This window comes from Pelecanus crispus, chromosome 17 (assembly GCF_030463565.1).
Source record: "Pelecanus crispus isolate bPelCri1 chromosome 17, bPelCri1.pri, whole genome shotgun sequence".
Taxonomy (NCBI): Eukaryota; Metazoa; Chordata; class Aves; order Pelecaniformes; family Pelecanidae; genus Pelecanus; species Pelecanus crispus.
Genome location: NC_134659.1, coordinates 7,111,553 through 7,130,883, shown reverse-complemented (window position 1 = coordinate 7,130,883; position 19,331 = coordinate 7,111,553).

Sequence of the window (19,331 nt, the reverse complement as noted above, 5' to 3'; positions counted from 1 at the left end):
GAGTTTAAAAACCTGAATTACTTTTAATCTGCAAAGACTGCCTAATGCAGATCCTCAGCTGAGCCATCACGATACCAAAGAGACTAAATGCGATGCCAAGCTACGCTTGAGAAACGGCGACCGGAGCAGACGGCTGTGGAAAGCAGCATCGCTCCCACCGCACCGAGCGGCCGCGCGGGTGGCTCAGCCTGCTCTGTCACCGCAGAGGTAGAGGATGAGGCAGATCAGCCACGCCTGGAGGGGAAGCAACAGCAGCTGCTGCAAAAGGCCGGCTACGACGGCACGTTCTCGCTGCCAGCCGTGCCGCTCGCCCCAGACCCTCCGCATCTCACGCTGCCTTAAGGGCTTATCGTTGCAGAACTGGTCCCCCTGCAAGGATGACAGACTTAACAGCACCCAGAGCCACGAAATCTTGCCAGCTGCCCTGAATTGCTAACTCTGGTCTTGCCGCTGTGCCCAGCCTGGTGAGGCCACAGCATCTCCATTTCCCCGTGCGGGAGCAGAGCGGGTTTGGCTCTGCAGCTCTCTGTGGGGCTGCGAGTGCCGGAGGCTGCAGTAGCTGTGTGGCATCTCCTCATGATGCCCCAGGACGTTACCCTGACCCTGGAGAGCGAGCCACCAAACCTTTGCCGATCATCCTTGATGCTGACCTCTACAACGCAGCGTACTCCCACGAGACAGGCGGATGCACGGCGCACATTAGCACCAGCATTCTCACAGCACAAAAGCAGCCCGAGAGATCTGCTCTCCGCATGACTCCAGACAGCAGCAGGACCCTGCCAGCACTGCAGTCTGAAAAATTTCCCATCGCAGTGGATGCTGTCTGCTTAGTGACGGACAGGCCAGACAGCACGTTACGGAGGTGCGGAGGAAGAGATGCAAAGCCTGGCAGGAGGCGATGGCCTCAGTCGTGCCACGGAAAGCAGTGGTAGGTGGTCAGAAGCAGGGCTGGTTGCCAGCAAAAATTCATCCCTGCTTGAAGATGAATGAAGTCACCGGGGACTAACTCAGTCCGATATCTCTATTGCTTTAAGTTGGGGACAGACAAGCTGCAGGCCTGGGAGATAGGGAATAATGAGGATGAATAAAGGCTCCCCAGGGAAGGTGAGCCATGTTCCCTTTTCAGGACCCTTGAAATCCCATTGATTGCTCACAGGCTTACGCTGAGCAAGAAGAGTCCACTGGAGCTGGTTCTTCTTCCCCCCCAGAGAAGCCCGAAGAGGCTCTTAGAACCGATCGTGTTTCAGGGATAATTAGCTGCGGGCAGGGGATGAGTTTTTTCATGGGGTGGAGGCCCACAAGTCAGCAGCGATGGCAGGGAAAATCCTGAGCTCCTTTTGCAGCTCAGGCTTGGTGCTTTATCAGGGACTAAACATGCCCAGGGCAGCAGCTAGGAAACAACTCTAACTTAGCATAAAGCTGTTTATTAAACAAGATGCACTTCTTGTTCCTTGAAATGGCAGCATGCAAGAGCAAAGACAGCGCTGCCTTCTGCTTCATTAGCCCCACGAACCTCCTGCACGGTCACACGGAATGAGTTTGACAATCCCGCAAAGTTTCTGGCCAGAATAAACTAACCGTATTTCTCTTCTGCCTTTGTCCCGAAGGAAACTTCAGAGAAAAGCAGTTGGTTTCTTCTCGTATTTGTACTTGGTGCAGTTTCTGCGTATTGCTGTCCTGTTTGCTGCCCCTCTTTATGGGGGGAGGCAGGACAGCAACAAGCTCCTGCCCACACAGACAGCAGGACATTTTGCTGTCCTGCAGGATGGCTTCTCTTCCTCTTGCAAGCCTACAGACTGCCGTAACTCAGAGAAGGAAGTATGAGGAAGGGGTAGGAATCTAGTGTGAAATCCAGGAATTGTCATCCCTGTCTAAAGGCAGATCACCTCCTCTCCTGCTTCAGCTCCTCTCCAGGAGGAAGATGCCTTTTATCTGCCCGATTAGCACTTAAGGCTGCATTCTACAAACCCTCCAGAAGTCCCAATTAACAGCTTAGCGCACCTTTAACTTGCTCTTGAAACATTGCTACTCTGCTACCAGGATCCCAGCTGTAGCTGCATTCTCATTTCAACCATCTCTTCTAGCTTAGAAACTCATCACAAAACCTCTGACCACACCCCACATGCACCCCCGGCTCCCATCCAGATGCTCAGCTGCAGGGCAGGACCCTCTGGGTCCTCTGCACCCAAAAGGCACCGGAGAGGGGGGTTTCAGCCCCCAGATGTGCACAGAGGTGCCAAGGATGTGGTCAGAGCAGCAGGACGAAGCCCACGCCATCATCCCGGGAGGGCTCAGGTCCATGCTGCTCCAGCCGGCACTGGTGGTCCCCACTGCTCCCTCCCTCCCTCCACGGGAGCCACAGCTGCCGGCACGGGGCTATAATTAGCCACGAGCACACGCTGATGGCAACCCAACTCCAAAAGCCTTTCTTTTGCCCTCTAGAGCCCGACGCCGAAGACGCCTATGGATTTGTCACAGATTGCGATTCAGAAATAGAAAGGTGGTGGCACATGTTGCTCTGAGCGGCGCGGGGTCCCTCAGCACCAGCACAATTAGGATTTTAGTCAAGTGTCAGATTCACTTGCCCGAGAGCAGGACTGTGTTTAGCCCAAAGGCACGTCCCCTCCGCAGGCTCTCCCACCGCAGCCTCGCGGGGAAGGGCTCGCCGCAGCCCGGGCTGAACCTGAGCCCCCGCACCAACCCATCTGGGAGCCGACGCTGCCCACCCCATCGCGGGGGGTAATTGCGCCGCGGGGCTCCATCTGCCTTCCCGCATCTCAGCATCTGTTCAGAATCAATACCAGGAGCGTCGCCAGCGCAGCTCAACAAACCCCTTTTTACTGGACAATAGGCAGCATCAGGCAGAAACTGCATTTCCATTGTAGAGAAGCTTTTTTTTTTTTTTTTTTTTTGCTTTCTGGCATGTAACTTCCGTGGCTGTGCACGTACCACATCCCTGCTGTTTGCCTCTGCTATTTGATTTTGTAAGAGCTCCTTCTGATTGAGAACTAGGATTTATTGCAAATTGATTGACATATGTTGACTTGAACCAGGCAAAGGCAGTGATTTAATGCATTCAACAGCCCACAGAATAAATATTTGGAGCTCACCCAGGGTCTCAAAGATTCTTGACGTGAGGAGAAAACACATACCAGTCCCTGCAACATGGACAGTCCTCCTTATCTACCTGTGGGGAAACTGAGGCAGGGTATCTAAATGGCTGGTTCAGGGTCACAGCCTCCTGGTAGCAGAGCTGGAATTAGAACAAGGACTTCTGGTTTTGTTCTACGGATTATTTTCAATAACTTTTTAGCTGCATTTTAGGGAACAATCCTACAATAACAAAGAGGGGATGGGACCCCAAGGATGGGCCTTGAAATGTAGCAAAAGCAAAGCAAAAACTTTAGAAAATTCTCTTTTCAGTTGTTTTATCTTCAAGACCGTGACCACAAGAAGGTTAAACCAGGCAGCTGTAGTTGGCTCAGCACTCTCACCCTGCAGCCCCATCACTCTGCACAAGGCTGCTCCATCAACAGGAGTCACGAAGGCAAAATCCTCCCCTACACCGAGCTGGAGACGATGGATCTCCCGGGGCATCACTGCCAGGAATGGTTGGGAAGGGGCAGAAATACCCCGTGACCCTGACCTCCGTGCTGAGAGCCAGCAGCTACGAGGGTTTCCAGAACACCAGAGGCCAGCTCGAGTCTCTCCTGGATGTCCGAGCATGGAGCTGGGGCTCGTACTTTACACCAACCCCCTTCCCTCCCGTGTCGTGCTGCTCCGAGGCTGCGCCCACAGCCTGTCAGTGCAGTGAAGCGCAGAGGAGGTCTGATTTGGAGGGATTAAGAGGAACTCAAAGTTTCGCTGCTCTCCTGCCGCCTGATCCACCTCGCCCGTCGGCCGGGCCGCGTCTGGAGCCCAGCCCTCGTCCGCCCACAGCCAGCTGCGGGGCAGGGAGGGCAGCGCTCGTCCCGGACAAGCCACCCCCGGCGCGTCTGCACACATCAATGCAAAGCGCTTTCCAGCCTCCGAGCCTTAAGTAGGTAGCAGTAGCTCCACAGATGCTCTCCGCCACCGCAGGCGGTCCAAAGCCATCCTTAAGTCAAGTCCTACCGCTCCTGCCTAAGCACGTCAGGGCTTAGACACTGAAAAGTTCATTAGTGCCATTTCCCTACTTATCACAGACTAAGGCAGGCACGGGGGCCAGCGCCGGCGTTACTTGCTGGTCAGCTGCGAGGGCACGGTCCCCGGCTGCGCTGAGTGGAAGTGACACGCCGCTGCTCGCTATACGCTGCTGTGGCGTGTGGCCGGAGCCGACGCAGCGTATGCGCTGTCTGCTTCAGACAGGAGGGTGATGCTGATCTCTGCCCGTGATACGGCCACGCTGGCCAGCGCGGGTTAAACACCCTCCCATGACAGCAGCCTGCTGCACGTCTTCCTACAGCGCTTCTGCTCATGGAAACCAGAAGCAGAGCAAAGCCAGCTCAGTGGCACGGGGAGGCTGTCTAGGGGCTGGGGAGCTGCCTCCTCACCCTCCCTGGAGGGGTTGTGGAGCTGGGATGTCCCCGTGCTCCTTTCCCAGCTCCTGCCTGCAGTCACACATCAGCCTTCTCCACAGAGGCCGAGTTTTGGCTGCCAACGTACCCTCACATCTGGAATGATATCCTGCACCCACAGACCAAAAACTTACAGGGAGCCTTGGAGTTTTTCCCTCTCATCCACTCATTCTGCTGGAGGAGGTTTTCTCCAAAGGGCTCCTGCCTGGCTGGTTCAATCCTGCTACACATCAACGCTCTGACAAAGCAGCTCAAAATACTTCATCGCCATTTACCTTAAATTAATGTAGTTTTAAAAGCACGTACGGTTACTCAGAGGAGTAGCAGTGGAGCACAGAACTCTTCAGCCAGCTACCAGCAGCCAAGTCAACAAGTTGCAAGCGTGACACGATTTTCTTCCCATCCAAGGAATCTCCTGTTGTCCACAGGTTGCCAGCTCCCTCCTTGACGTCAGCACGTGGGTCATAAAGGACCCATCACAGCAGTCCCTATGGAGCCATCTCCAGCAAGCGCACCTAGTTCCAGCGAGCCAACTAGCGTGTGGAGCCCGGGGCAGCTACACAGGCATCTCGCATCGTGATAATCGTCTTATCGCTTGCAGCAAGAGGAAAGTGCCTGCAAGACTTCCTCCGGCAGCTGATGCCCTGCAAGCCTTGCAGCCTGCAGGACAGTCTCCTAGTGTTTGTGGTGGTATTTTTTTTTCTACCCCTGCAAAGACTTTTTTAAATGTAACCCAGGGGACTAATACCACATTCCAGCAAGTGAGACCACATCAAAGGTGAAGCAAATCAGGAGCTGGGCTAGCAGAGGCTTCTGAGGACAAGGAAGGAGAAGATCCGTCCACGGTGCCAGGAGAGGGAAATGTCATTTAAAAACCAGACACTGCTCTGGCAAAGCCCAGATTGAATGAAGACGAAAAGAGCTGACAAGCTGACATTTGAAAATGCAATTAGCTGCCTTGTAGAGCCACCCTGTTATCTTATTGTTAATTATATGTTTGCTCAGTGTAAGAGGCAATACATGTATTTAAAATTCATTCTCAGGCTCTCCTGCTTTGACTGGCCCCTTCAACCAAGAGCTCCTGTCCTTCCTCCCTTCCGAACCCTGCTTCGTGAGTTTGATTTCCACAGAAGGACCATGCTATTGTGTATTATAAAACTGCCATTATAAGCCTGCTCTTGGGGAAGCATCTGGAGCTGCAAGTGAATTCCCAAGATAAGAAGCGCTTGGGAACAACTGGATGCCAGTGAGAGAGCTGGGACTCACTGCATTAATTTCCCATTTATGCAGTTCTAGGAAAGCGCCGTCCCTCCCCAGAAGCGACAATCCCAGTATACAATTCCCACTGAATGTAACTAACCTGTTTCTGCAGCGCTTGATCCAAGCTCTGCCATCAGAGATGTATTTGTTCTTATAAAAGTCCCTAACTCCTCTCCTAATTGTGATAAAGTTGTCTTTTAAATGTATTAGCGTGTGTCACGGACCAGGGCCATTTTATGGACATAAACATAATTCACATTTGTTTGTCTTGCAAGGCAAGTCAGAGGGAAGGAAGAAGCACTACAGCTGAGCAAACACAGCGATCTCCTGGGTACAAAGCCTGCCAGGAACATTTAGAAAGCACAGGCTCCCCGGCCCATCTCCTGGGACTCACAGGAACCAGTCCCACCTCCTTTCCAAAACCAAGGCTCTCTAGAAAGGTTGGTCTATTTGGAGAGGAAGGTTAGAGCAGCAAGGCAGAAGAGGAAACCAGAGTCCATGAAATACAACATTAGAGAGGAGCCTGCTATACTGGGCTCAAGCCAGATTAGCCTCACAGCTGTCACCATGGCTGGGAGAATTCAGATGAGGTCAACCAAAAATACATAGCCGTGGACCCAGCTGCTGATACTGCTGGAAAATAAAACCCTGTGGGCCTTGGCATCTGGATACCAGAGCTGTCAATAAGAGATGTCAGGCTGTGATATGCAACATAATATTTTGAAGGACACTTCTATTGTACGCATATTTGTCTTCTAATAAGTGCAGCCCGTGTACTTTGTATAAACTAATGCATGTATGAATTAACCCCAACTTCAGCTTTTCTGGGCATAAGGGAAGGAGCACTTAGTTTTGACAGGAAGTTCAGTCTTAAGACATTTTACATTAGAATTCAAATTTACTAGATATAATGGAAGAAGGAAATAGGATTATCAATTTATTAAGTAAGTTAATTTGATATGGTTTTCAAGAGGTTGTTCTCAGTGCACACTCATATTCATAGCTTCACTGCAGAGGACATCAAATCCTACCCTAGCTACGCTCTTTTGAATTTGCAACGGGAGAAATAAAACTAAGCCAAGATTTAAGGCCCCAGACGCGCTGCAAGACTTGCAATACAGCTACAGACGGACTGCTCAAAATGCCAGTGCCAAAACATGGTCTGGGGCATGGCAGATGTATCATGAAAGGAGGGCTGGCCCGAGAGGAGCTTCCAGGGTCCCATGCATGCTCTCACACATGCATGGCTACAAAGCCTCAGTTCTCTCCGTGCCCCCTGCCTCCCACTTGCCTGCACACATCTGTGAACACGTCACAGGGATTCGAACAGAAGCCAATGAGCTTGCAACAAGCAGTCTTTGTTGCTGGGTCTGGTAGGAATCTGAAAGCAAGATTTCACGAATCCTGACACCATTTAAGTGACAGCAAGAAAGAGAGCTTTTTCTGTGCCCTTAACTCAATAAGGGTACAGCTCAGCATACAGATGTGTCTTTATCAACTGCAGAGCCATGCTGTGCTGTTAGGCATATTAGTAACTCTCCCAGCTATGACAAACAGGGCTGTGTAATTAAATGCGGGGCGGCTGGTGGTACCATACCCTACTGTGGAACTGTTAAGAGCCTGTGGAACAAGATGCAGGCTGGCTCCGAGTACTAATCATCCAAATTGCTTGAGGAAGAGTGACATTTACCACCACTCGCACACCAGAGCGCAGGCAGCTCCTCATTAACTGAGCAGACTATGTGCTTCCAGGAGCAAGTCAAGAGTCAGGGCTGCTCTTCACCTCTTCAGTTTGTTGGGTGAGAAGGGAGTGCTGCAATTTCTTTCCCCCGCTCCTGCCCCCAGGCTGTGAATATCCAATAAAGGCTGCTGTGAATATCCAATAAAAGCCGCTTCACAGCGATATGAGGATGGGCAGTCAATCTTTGTATGCGAGAAAAGGTTCTCAAAGTGATGCAGAGAGGAAGCAGATTGTTTTGTTTCCTGCTGGTGAAAACCCTTAAGGTAACAGGATCACAAAACTACTCTGTTTGGCAGGGCCCACAGCCGGTCAGCTAGTCCACCCGGCAGCTGGAAGCAGGATCAGCTGTAAGGTCACACCAGGTTGTGCAGGGCTTTAATCCGACGGGCCTTTAAAACGCCCGTCCAGCAAGGGTGGAGACCACCCAGCCTCGCTGGGTGACCTACGCTGCTGCTTGGCAGCCGTGCTGGAGGCGGGGGGATTGCCCCCCTCCCCTTTCCATTTCTATCAGTTTCTAACTGTTAGAATTTTTATTAAATGCAAATAAACATGTTCTTCCATTCCCTTCTTTTCTCTTCCCTTCTTTTCTCTTCCCTTTTATTCTTCACTTACTTCTTTCCCCTTTATACTTTATTGCTCAGAAAGAGAAGAAATGTGTATCTAGAAAGTTACTTGGTATATAACCCGCCAAAAATGAATGCATTTTCGCATCAAAAAAAGTTTCAGTGTTGTTCAATTTTATTACTCTGGACTATTTGTGCAAAAGCTCCACAAGTTACCTAATAAAAGTTTTTAAGAGGAAACTTGAACCTTTTTTCATTTGTAATGAACTTGTAGGTACATTGAACAACTGAAGCTTTAGCTTCTTGTTCCCACCTATGCCCCTTATCCCTTCTCCTTCCCAAGCCAGAAGGAGCGAGAGGGAGCTCAGGAAGGCAGGGAGGGCGCGCAGAGCCCCTCCACCCCCGGGCGGGGTCCCGGCGGGGTCCCGGCGGTTCAGCACCCTGGAGAGCGGCGGGACGGGGCCGGGTCGCGTCGGGGCTTTCCCGCACCCATTGATACGCGTTTCCTTGGAATTCCCTGCCCCGCGGCGATTTTCGTTCCTCCTTGCTAACTGCGAGTAAACCATCCTTTAATCATAGAATCATAGAATCATAGAATCATAGAATGCTTTGGGTTGGAAGGGACCTTGAGAGATCATCGAGCCCAGCCCCCCTGCAGTAAGCAGGGATTAAACCTGTGAACTTGGCGTTATTAGCACCATGCTCTAACCAACTGAGCTTTTAGCCTCTTTCCGTGTTGGAATTTGGGGATGGGGTGCTCCCTCAGGCTCACATCACCACCTATGGCTTCGTTTGCATCTTCAGCGTACATATATGTGGAGTCGTAGACTCGTTTGGCTTGGAAAAGACCTCTGAGATCATCAAGTCCAACCGTAAACCTAACACTGCCAAGCCCACCACTAAACCATGTCCCTGAGCCTTGTGTGGAATGAAAAAAAATCTTTAAAAAGCGGGGAGCGTACGTCCTGCTCGTGCACCCCAACATATGCAGGACACCAAGCAAATTGAACGGAGAGCCTGAATGCTTGTTCAAGAGCACTGCTCTCTGAGTGACCCCTAGAGCATAGAAGCCACTTTCCCCTCCTTAAAGAGTGACTACTTAATACAAACAAAAAACATGAGCAACAGGTCAGTGCCTCCTCAATTTTAGAGGCACTGCATTCTCTTTTAAGCCGGAGTTTCTTCAGGTTACTGGGATAACTAGGAAAAGTAAATGTTTCATAGCAGAGAGGGGATTTCACTACATTTTCTGCAGATTCAAGGAGAGTCCCATCCACCTCACAGCTCACACTGCGATTGCCAGCCCTGTCCATCTGTGCCAGGGCATTTCAGGAGGAATATAATATGCTGGCTGACAGTGAGACAGTATCATGCTTGCTGTGACTTAGAAGGTCTGCAGGAACTCATCAGTCCCCATGCTGGAAGATAGCAAAATCTACTGTCAAGGAGGCATAAAGCAGTAGAAAATCTGCCAGGAACTCAAATGAACTCCAGGTTCACCTTGCACCAAGCCGCTGGGTTATGCTCCCTTTAACTAGCCATCTGTAAGGATCAACGTTTGCTTGCAAAAGCGGGAAAGCAGCATCGAGGACAGCCCATGCCAGGTATTTATCAGCTATACCTACGCCACGCTTTGAACATGGGATTATTTGTTGCCTGCAACAAGGAGCAGCAGTGCCCATCGGAGCAGGGCCTGGCAGGAGGTGGGTCCAGCCCGGACTGCACAGGCTTTCGTGTATGAAGTTGTCAAACCCTCCCAAGTTCCACTGGAGTCACTGGGGCTGGAAGGTGCTCAGTACCATACTAGATTGAACCTTGACTGTACAAAGCACCCTCTTTCCAGTGCTGACGCTTCTCTGGCAGCCTCAGAAGTCAGCAGCCCTCAGTTTAGACTTAATTGAGTAGCAGAGGCAGAGTGACCCTAGCAAAGGATTTCCAGGTGCTGCTTTTTGAAGCAAAGTCTCCATTCCCTGTTCCCAAGGCCTGGATCCTGTCTTTTGTCCAGCTTTGCCTGCAGCCAGGGCACGATGCTTTGCTCTCCTGTGCCCTTGGGCTGTTCCCTCGAAGCTGCATTCCTACAGTGAGAATAATAGGACCCGGTTATCACCAGCAGCAAGAGGGTGGGATGAGATCCAAAGGACTCTGAACTTAGAGGAGCTAGAGGCAAGGCAAAGACTTGTGCCTGCATAGCATCCTTGGAAACTTCTGCCTAGTTTAGCCACGCAAAACCATCTCTATTTGTTCAGTTGTTAATCCTTCTCCTCCTATCTCATTAACTAGGAACGGTGATCCCTATAAGCAGGGCTGAGGTCTAAATCCTTCTCTATTTTAATCCATAATAACACAGCACGGTTTCTTTCAGATCTGGATTAAAAAAAAAGGAGGGGGATTATTTAGCATAGCAACAACTTCAAGCAAGTTAATTCTGAGCTGGATCTCTAAAATTATGCAACAATTATCTTGGACAGCAAAGGTAAAAGAATGAAGGTATGACCTGCTTCAGCAGGAGGAAAAAGGGGAAAAAAAAAAAAAAAAGGCATAGCAGAAGTCATCCAACAACATTTAAAATAAAGAAAATGATTTTTGAAAGGAGTTACCCACAGGGCAGGGAGACAAGCTAGACCTCTCTGACAAGATTTGCTAGAGCCTTTCAAAACCTGTAGCTGAGTACAACCCTTGGTTTGAGCTGCCTGCTCGGTTTTAAGATACAAGGGAATATTTTGATAAGGGCAATCTAAACCCAAGGAACAATAAAGATTCAAAGGGGAAGTACCAGAGTTTAGGTTTCTTTCTTGAATTTTTAAAAGTCTCTGCCCAGGCTTTGCTTTTATTCAAATTCAAGCAAAACCTTATTTTCGATATATGACTTGGAGACATTCAATGTAAACAACTGTAGTGGATTTAAATCCTCACAATTTAGCTGCATTCTTATTTCACCTAAACAAGTAGGGCTTCGCAACTCTGCAGAAATCAGGCAATTTCACGGCTCTCTCAAGTCCCGTGAGAATACGATTGTAGGAGCTCTGCCTTGCCATTCAGGTTTATCTACATATAAGGTTAAGTGCTGATAAGATTTGAGAGCCTGATGCTGCACAGACAACTAAATTAAAACCTCATAAAAGTCAATACACACGCACACACACGCTACATCTGTACAGAGAAGGAAGAAATTCAGCAACTCCTGCCGAAGGCTCGCAGATAATGTCAGAACCGCAGAAGTGTCCTGGGAATCCATCTCTTTAATTTCCCCAGATTTCTTAAACAATCTCAAGCACAAACCTTTTACTTGTGGGCTCCTTACCAGAGCGCACCAAGAACAAGATGGAGCCACCATGCTCTGAAGCTCCGAGTAACCTGCACAAACCTTCGCTCTGCCCAGGTGGGCTGCATTTCTAGAAACATTGGCGTTTATCCAGACGGCATTTTGTTAGAGACACCGCACAGCTACCACATTTCTGCTAAGTGGGGTTAAAGAGATGACAGGAACAGTTGGAGGATTCAGGTCTGGCAAGGTACTGGGTACCTATGAATAATTCACCCAGCGAGCCTCCTCCCAAGGACACCGGGTCACCTGACCAGGCCTGAAACAGAGCATCGGAAGTAAAAATCGTTTCAGTGGAAAGTTAAACTACTTAAAAAGCCATCTATTTACCGGTTCCCATCAGCCTGAACTGAGCACCAACAAAGGTCCCTTTGCCTCCTGTCCATGTCCGTTCTTCCCTTCGTCACGATCGCAGGCAACGCCAACAGCTGCCCGGGTCTGCATTCACAGCTTTTCATTTCTAGTCCCACGCAGTCCCCAACACGCCATATCGACACGTTACCGTTCACACCCGATCCCAGCACCTTCCCCGCTCACCCTGCACGGGCTGCACCCAGCAGCTCGCCCATGAGACTCAGTGCCCTCCTTCACACGAGGGACACAACCACGCCAAGACCTACACACAGGGGTCTGCATGCAAGTGGCCTCCCGGCAGGGTCTCAGGCAGCAGGCAGGAACACAGATATGAAGAAGGAGACCTCATTTCTTGCTGTTAGTATTAAAGAAATTTGACCGTCTTTGATGCTTGTGCGCTGCAGAAAGCCTTTGCGGTGGCACTTTGCCAGCAGCGGCATCGATTTTATACACAAGACCCATGAAGACGAAGACAATTAGATCACAGCTAGGCAAATAATTCATTATGAATTAATACCATTTGAGAGCTTGGGATATTTTCCATTTAATCATTAGCTGGGAGAAGAGATGATTGGATTGACTGACTTAGGTTAAATCAGATCCCTAGCCACAGCCAAGGCAACACAACTCGGGAAACACTCCGGCCTGCAGTAACCCCCAGCGAGACGCTGAAGATGATGTTGGAGCTTTGTTATTACGATAGCCAGCGCTCCCACACAGCTCTAGCTCAGGGAAGACAAAGCCAGTCCCCAGGTCTCAAGCCCTGCAAACAAAGTCCATTTTCAAATTTAACAACTTGAGCCCATCCTCCGTCAGCTGAGAGGACTGCCATGCATTATTTATGCTGGACTCACATTACAGCTACACAAAAAAAGGAAGTCAGCAAGGGCCCAGCCTGAAGCCGTTAAATAGAAAGAATGTGATGCTGAATTTGAGCAGTTATCTTTCAAGGTAGGCCATGCAAAGAAGTTTTCTGGAAACAAAGAAGTCACGCTGACGATCAATTTAGCTGTCTGCCAAAGGGTAGATATTTTTACAGAAACACGGTCAACAATAAAGGAGTCGGCATCTCAGTAAAAGTCACTGGATTCTTGCTTTTGTCCTCAGCATCTGATAGGAGCACCCCGGAAACACTGACAGCGCCACAGTATCCATCTTAAAACAGTCAGGCATCTGGTCGGCATTTCAGTATTCCGGTTTTTCTGCAATACACACGTCCCCCTGCCCCTTCACGCTGCCTCTCTCTCAAAAAGCAGGCAGAAACCCCCCCGTTTGACTTTCGGAAGTGCTCCATAGCCCACGTGCTGTTCCAAGGACCTGACCTTGAAAAAGAATCTCAAAGACAGGGCTCAGAAGGAAAAAGAAAAAAAACCCTATCCAAGCAGCAAGCCCCACATGCCTTTCCCAGTTTTAGAAGGGGCAGGATTTTCTAGAGGAAACCTCCCTCAGCCCCCCTAGAGCCCCCCGGCATCCCCGCAGCACGGTGCCCGGAGGCCTCCCCGAGATGCACGCGTGCATCTGCCCCGTGCCCCGTCCTCCAAGGAGCAGCTGAGGCCGCAGAGGAGGATGTGACACGGTGCTCACGCCAAACCGTACCTCTTCCAGCCCCGCACGACTCCCGCCACGGCCACGCACACGTCGTGGAGCTGCCTGCAGCCTCTGCAGCCCGTTTCTGAGCCTTTGCCGGAGATCGGGAACAGCTGAACCGCCCGTGCAGCCGGGAGTACAAATGATTCAGCACTTTCCCCACCTCCAGAAGCCCGATCGATAGCAGCGAGCCGCTCTGCAGGCAACAGCCAGAGCATGCAGATTAAAAATACGGCAGTCACTGACCGCTGCTCTCCAGCGGGGCCCGGCTCCACCGACCGCAGCATCGCAACCCAGGCGGTTTCAAAGAGGCCTCGCCGACGAGGCCGGGGGATGTATTTTGCCAGCACAGGGTGTTTCAGAGGGAGAACACGAATCCAGCCCCGAAGACGAGAGGGAAGACGCAGGGTACGGGGCAGAGCGAGCCTTCCTCCCCAGGAGCTTTCGGGGACCGAAATATGCCCTGTCACACAACGGTCCCTACCGGGGCTGCGTTCCCCTTCCTGCGCCCCATCCCCCCACACCGACACGCCAGGATTTTATCGCACGCATAGACACGATGTCGTGACGTAAGAGCAAAAATCCCGTCACACGCCCGAGCCCGGGACCCAGCTCCCCCAGCATGCGGCTCCATCCTGGGGAGGGAAAAATTGTGTGTGGGGGGGAGGGGAGCCCGCATGCAGTGGGGTCCCAAACCCGCGGTGAGGGTGCGGGGCCAATCCCCCCCCGCAGCCCCAGCCGTGCCCCGGGGGCTGCCGCGGCCGGACAGACCCCAGCATCCCCCGGGGACCACCCGGTGCCCCCCGTTTACCTGATCCAGGAGCGGCGGGGCTCGGTGCGGGGCTCGGTGGGGGGCTCGGTGCGGGGCTCGGTGCGGGACTCGGTGGGGGGCTCGGTGCGGGGCTCGGTGCGGGGCTCGGTGCTCCGCACTGCGCGGTCCCGGGCGCGGCCGCGCCGCACTGCGCGCTCCCGGGCGGGCGGGCGGGCGCGCCCCGGGAGGAGGCAGGGAGGAAGGCAGGGTCTGGCAGGGTGCGAGGCAGGGGGAGGGATTCATTAGCGGCGCCGCTAATTAGCGGCTGCAGCCTCCAGCGCGCTGCGGGCCGGCACCGGCTCTGCCCTCCCGGCTGAGCAGCCCCCCCGCCCCCCCCCCCCCCAAATTCCCCGCAGGCACTGAAAGCACAAACGGGGGTCACAAACCACGCGGGTCCCAGGCTTTAAAGCCCATCTCAAGATTTTTCAGCAGGGAAGGGCAAGTCTTTTATTTTTTTTTTTTGGAGGGCCACAGAAATGCCCCGAGGGCCGGAGCCCCTCTGCTGTGGGGCCAGGCTGGGGGGCTGGGGGTGCTCAGCCTGGAGAGGAGGGGGCTGCGGGGAGGCCTGAGTGCGGCCTGGCAGTGCTGAGAGGGGGCCATAGGAAGGACGGGGACAAGCTTTTTAGCAAGGCCTGTTGGGACAGGACAAGGAATAATGGATTTAAACTAAAGGAGGGGAGATTTAGACTGGATATAAGAAGGAAATGTTTTACACTGAGGGTGGTGAGGCACTGGCACAGGTTGCCCAGAGAGGCGGTGGAGGCCCCATCCCTGGAACCATCCCAGGCCAGGCTGGACGGGGCTCTGAGCACCCTGGGCTGGTTAAAGCTGTCCCTGGTACTGCAGGGGCTGGGCTGGGTGGGCTCTGAAGGGCCCTTCCCACCCAAACCATTCTGTGATTCCACAATTCTTTTTCTGAGCAGAGGGAATCACGCAGCGGAAGGGCTGCGGAGGAGCCCCCCGTTACAGCGCCCTCCCCGCCCCCCCAGCAGCAGGCCCGCCCGGGGGACCTGTGCCACCTTTGCAGGGTGCTGCTGAGAGGGGCAGAGGGAGCTCAGCTCGGCTCTGGGTAAGATGCCAGCAGGGAGCTGCCTGCCACCGGGCACTCTCCCCAGCGAGTGACCCAGCAGCGGCTTCTGTTAACATCACAGCCCAGACATCTCTTTGGTGACTCCGTTATCAGAAATGTCAGTTTAATTAAAGCCTCCCCCGTCTAGGAAACACTCACAGCGAGATTTGCCACTTCCCTCGCCGTACATTTTATTACATTACAAATATTCTGCTGAAGTTGTGAAACTTAAACTAATATAGACACTTTCTCCAGAAGCGGCACACTGATCCATATTGATTTAGCATATCTTCTAGACAACATATATCGAACATGCCGATGCACAGCATTTATTCAAGCCCTTTAGGGGTTTCTCATAAAAAGTACTGAGGTCCCTGGCTTAGCTCAAAAGATTCATTTGCATTTACGTGTGTTGCCATCCCATGAAAGTCATGGAAGAATTCAAGTGTCAGAAGTTAAATGTGTATCCTGTGGGGTCTACTGGACCACCAGAGAAAAGAAAGATTCCTCAGGGCATCTGGAAAAGAAGCTGGAGATGGCAATTTTGCCATCGGGTAGTAGATACAGTAACACAAAACCAGATTTGGAGAGCAGGTGCTGCAGGGCAGCAACAGCCCAGCTGCTAGAAATGAAGGAAGATAAATCAATTAAGAATAGCTGAGCCAGTGCAGAACCCAGTGCTGAGCAGAGCTCCAGCCACCCACCCCCAGCTGCCAGGGTGCTGGTGAAAGCAGAGGCAAAAGCCAAGCCGTGCACGGGAGCAAAGAGGGATCAGTAGCAAAGTACGAGGAAACCAGGCGTCTAAAGCTGGGGACCTTTTACTGTTAATGTCACTGAGGCACAGGCTCACCTCCCTTACCCTGGAGCTGCTCAGCACTTTTGGACACATTAGGCTTCGTCAGGCTTTGCCATTTCTGCAGGGATCCCTTTGCACAGCTACATTTAGGGCAGGAGTATGTAAAGGCACTCGAGAACTCCCTCTCGAACATTGTGGAGTGCTCCTCCGAGATGCTGATTGCTCTTAACTCCAGAGGGATCTGCGGGCACGCTCTACTTCATGAGCTGCTCAGTACCTTGCAAAATTCACTTCTTGTTGCTGCAAGTGTCTATCCCTTCTCTCCTGTTAGTGGCGCTGGTTGCAAAAGAGCCTGCTGGGAAGGAACTGAAACATCCCTTCTTGCTTTTGGAAGTCTCTTTGCAGAGAATTCCATCTGGAGGAGGACGCTGCCTACCTGCATCACACAAATACCGATTTGCAACATGCAGCGCTGATCTGTTTGTGCTATGAACAACTATTTGCTCGCTCTTCTTTGTAGCTACCTCTGCGAGATGAACTGGAAGAAGCAGCGAGCCAGAGCTCTGATGCTTGGAGACTGTTCAAACATGGGGGAAATGAAACCGAGACGCGTCTCCTAGCCTGCATCTCGGCCTAGGGATAGGCAAATCTGGTGCAGCAGGGATCAAAATGGTCAAGAGAAAGAGTTTGTTGCAAACCATTGGCAACTCGAGATGAAGCACACAAGTGCAATAGAAATTGCACCCTGTACTTGCAAGATACCTTTCTGATAGTTAACCATTAAAATTAGCATGAAGCTGGGCCCAGGGGCTTGGTGTTTCCCAGCAAGCGTGCGGCTGAACTAGGAGGACATCCCATGCCAACGGAGAGAGACAGATGTGCGTTGGTTATTGAGCCAGACCTCCTTGCAGGGCAAAGTCCCGTCCCGGGAGGCGAGGGGCCGACTCCTGACACGGCAGTGCCGTGCTCCCCCCTTGGCTCCGATTCCTTGCCAGGTCCACTCTGGATATTTGTCCTCACTCAAGAGCTCATAGAGGGTCCCCTCCTTTGCCTTCTCCCTAGAGATCCACTGCAATCAAATTAACATGGTTAACCAGGGAATGGGCGATGAGGAGAAATTAGATGAGTTTCTCTCCTCCAACCAATCTCTTTGCAAAAAGTATTGATCAGCCTTAAAGCATTTGCACTCGGGAAGATGGATTCATGGGCACCCTGCTATGACACTCAAGCCTTTCAGGAAAAGCTAGTGATGGATGCACATCCCAGGCACTTTGTTTTAATGGAGCAGCAGCTTCGCTTGCCCCTAGGACATAAATCATTGTGCTGTTACAGCCGGTCTGTGCTTCCCTAGTTAAGAGCAGGACACGAAGCCCTTCCCATCGGTAGCTACAGGAGCACTGGCAGAGGTGTCTTGCCTCATTAATGCACCTGCAGTTTTAGTCAGTGTTGGTGCAGAGGATCTAAAACCTCGGCTGGCATTTAAATACACTCATCCTGTATTTGCTAAGCCACTGCAAGCATGCAACGCAGCACAGACTTGGAGCCAACAATTTAAAAGGGGAAAGGATCCTTCAGTTCATGAGCATCCAACTCCTCGGATCTCACTTGCCAGCAATACCAGACCTCTGCAACTGCAGAAGGATGCAAAATCCCCCCTACCGCTACCAACCCACCCGTGGGGCTGAGGGGGGGGGTGTGGATGCTCAGGTCTGGCCAGCCATGCTGGAGCCCTGCCTCAGCGCACAGCCCGGCACACGCCGTTCCTTATGCGGTGCTGCCATCTGCTGCTACAGCAAAATGGCATTTCCCTGCTAAGGGCGATGCTTTTTAGCGTGCGCAAAACCCAACCCACCCCACAAAACAATTTTTTACAATGACGGTGGTGAAGCACTGGAAGGGGTTGCCCAGAGAGGCAGTGGAGGCCCCATCCCTGGAAACATTCCTGGTCAGGTTGGACGGGACTCTTGAGCACCCTGCTCTGGTTAAAGCTGTCCCTGTCACTGCAGGGGCTGGGCTGGGTGAGCTCTAAAGGTCCCTTCCCACCCAAAGCATTCTGTGATTCTATGAACATACGCCATTGTGGTACCGCTGTCAGGCGGCTGTTGTGAATCTCGCCCGCAAATCTCAGCAGATGGGGAAAATCTGCAGGTGGTTTGCAGCAAACTGGGAGAGCAGCTATTTCGCTTCCCTACAAATATTCATCAAAAGAGTATGAGCTCCTTGGCCCTGGGAGTAAAACTTCTCTGTGTGCATATTACAGGCATGGGAGCGAAGGAAAAGAATCGCAGTCGGCTAGGTGAGTGCTCTGAACCCCATGGAGAGATTTACTTGGTGTCAGCCAGGTGCGCTCCAGCCTTCATTCCAGGAAAAGTTTCCTTCAACTTTTAGATCCAGAAAAAAGACCTTTATTTGCCTGCTTGTGGCAATCAAGACTTGCACCCACCCCAGAACAGAGGTGGGTGAAATCTTGAGGTGCGTCATCAGGTAGGTCCACAACGAAATACTGACATTCCTGTTCCTGAACCAGCAGGGACACCAGCTGAACTTGCCCTATGTTGTTTTTGCAAAACAGCATCCTAAAGCAGTTGTTTCCCTAAAAATTGCCTTTAATAACCTCCTCTCTACCTGGGTCAAATTCCTCCTCACAGTTTGCAGCCCCAGGATCACAGCTCCAGACCTGGTCCAGGGAACCGCTCGGTGGGCTGCTGGCTGTGGGGAGGCTGCTTTGGGGGCGCAGGGGTGCTACCAGGGGTGCTACCAGCCCAGAGAGGACCCCACTAGCGCTGGCACAGCCGAGAGCAAAGCCTGCACGGGCAATGGCAGCTCGGCAGCCACCCAGGCCGTTGAGACCTCTCTGTTGCACAGCTCCAGACGTTCCTGGAGACTCCTGTGCCTAACACGGGCTTACCACGAAATATTAAGCAGCTCGACGTGAACAAAACTTTACTGTGATACTGCTCTTTCCAGGCAGATTTCAAGATCACAGGTACAAGAGTCCAGGCAGCTTTGCCCAGCATCCTTCCCCCCCTCTCCCCCTGCCAGGCAGATTCGCATTGCATCCCTATGCTCAGCAGCACTTGCCTTCCCAAGCCTCCTGTTTTGCATGAGGGGATGGGAAAAAGATGAAGGTAAAGCTATTTTTCAAGGGAAAGCTGAATTATGTCATTCCCTGAGAGCTCCTCAGGTTCCCAAGGAGGGGCTGAGGGGAAGTGAAGGAGTTTAAACAAACAAACCAACCAACCCTTTACCTTTCCCCTCCACATCTCCATCTC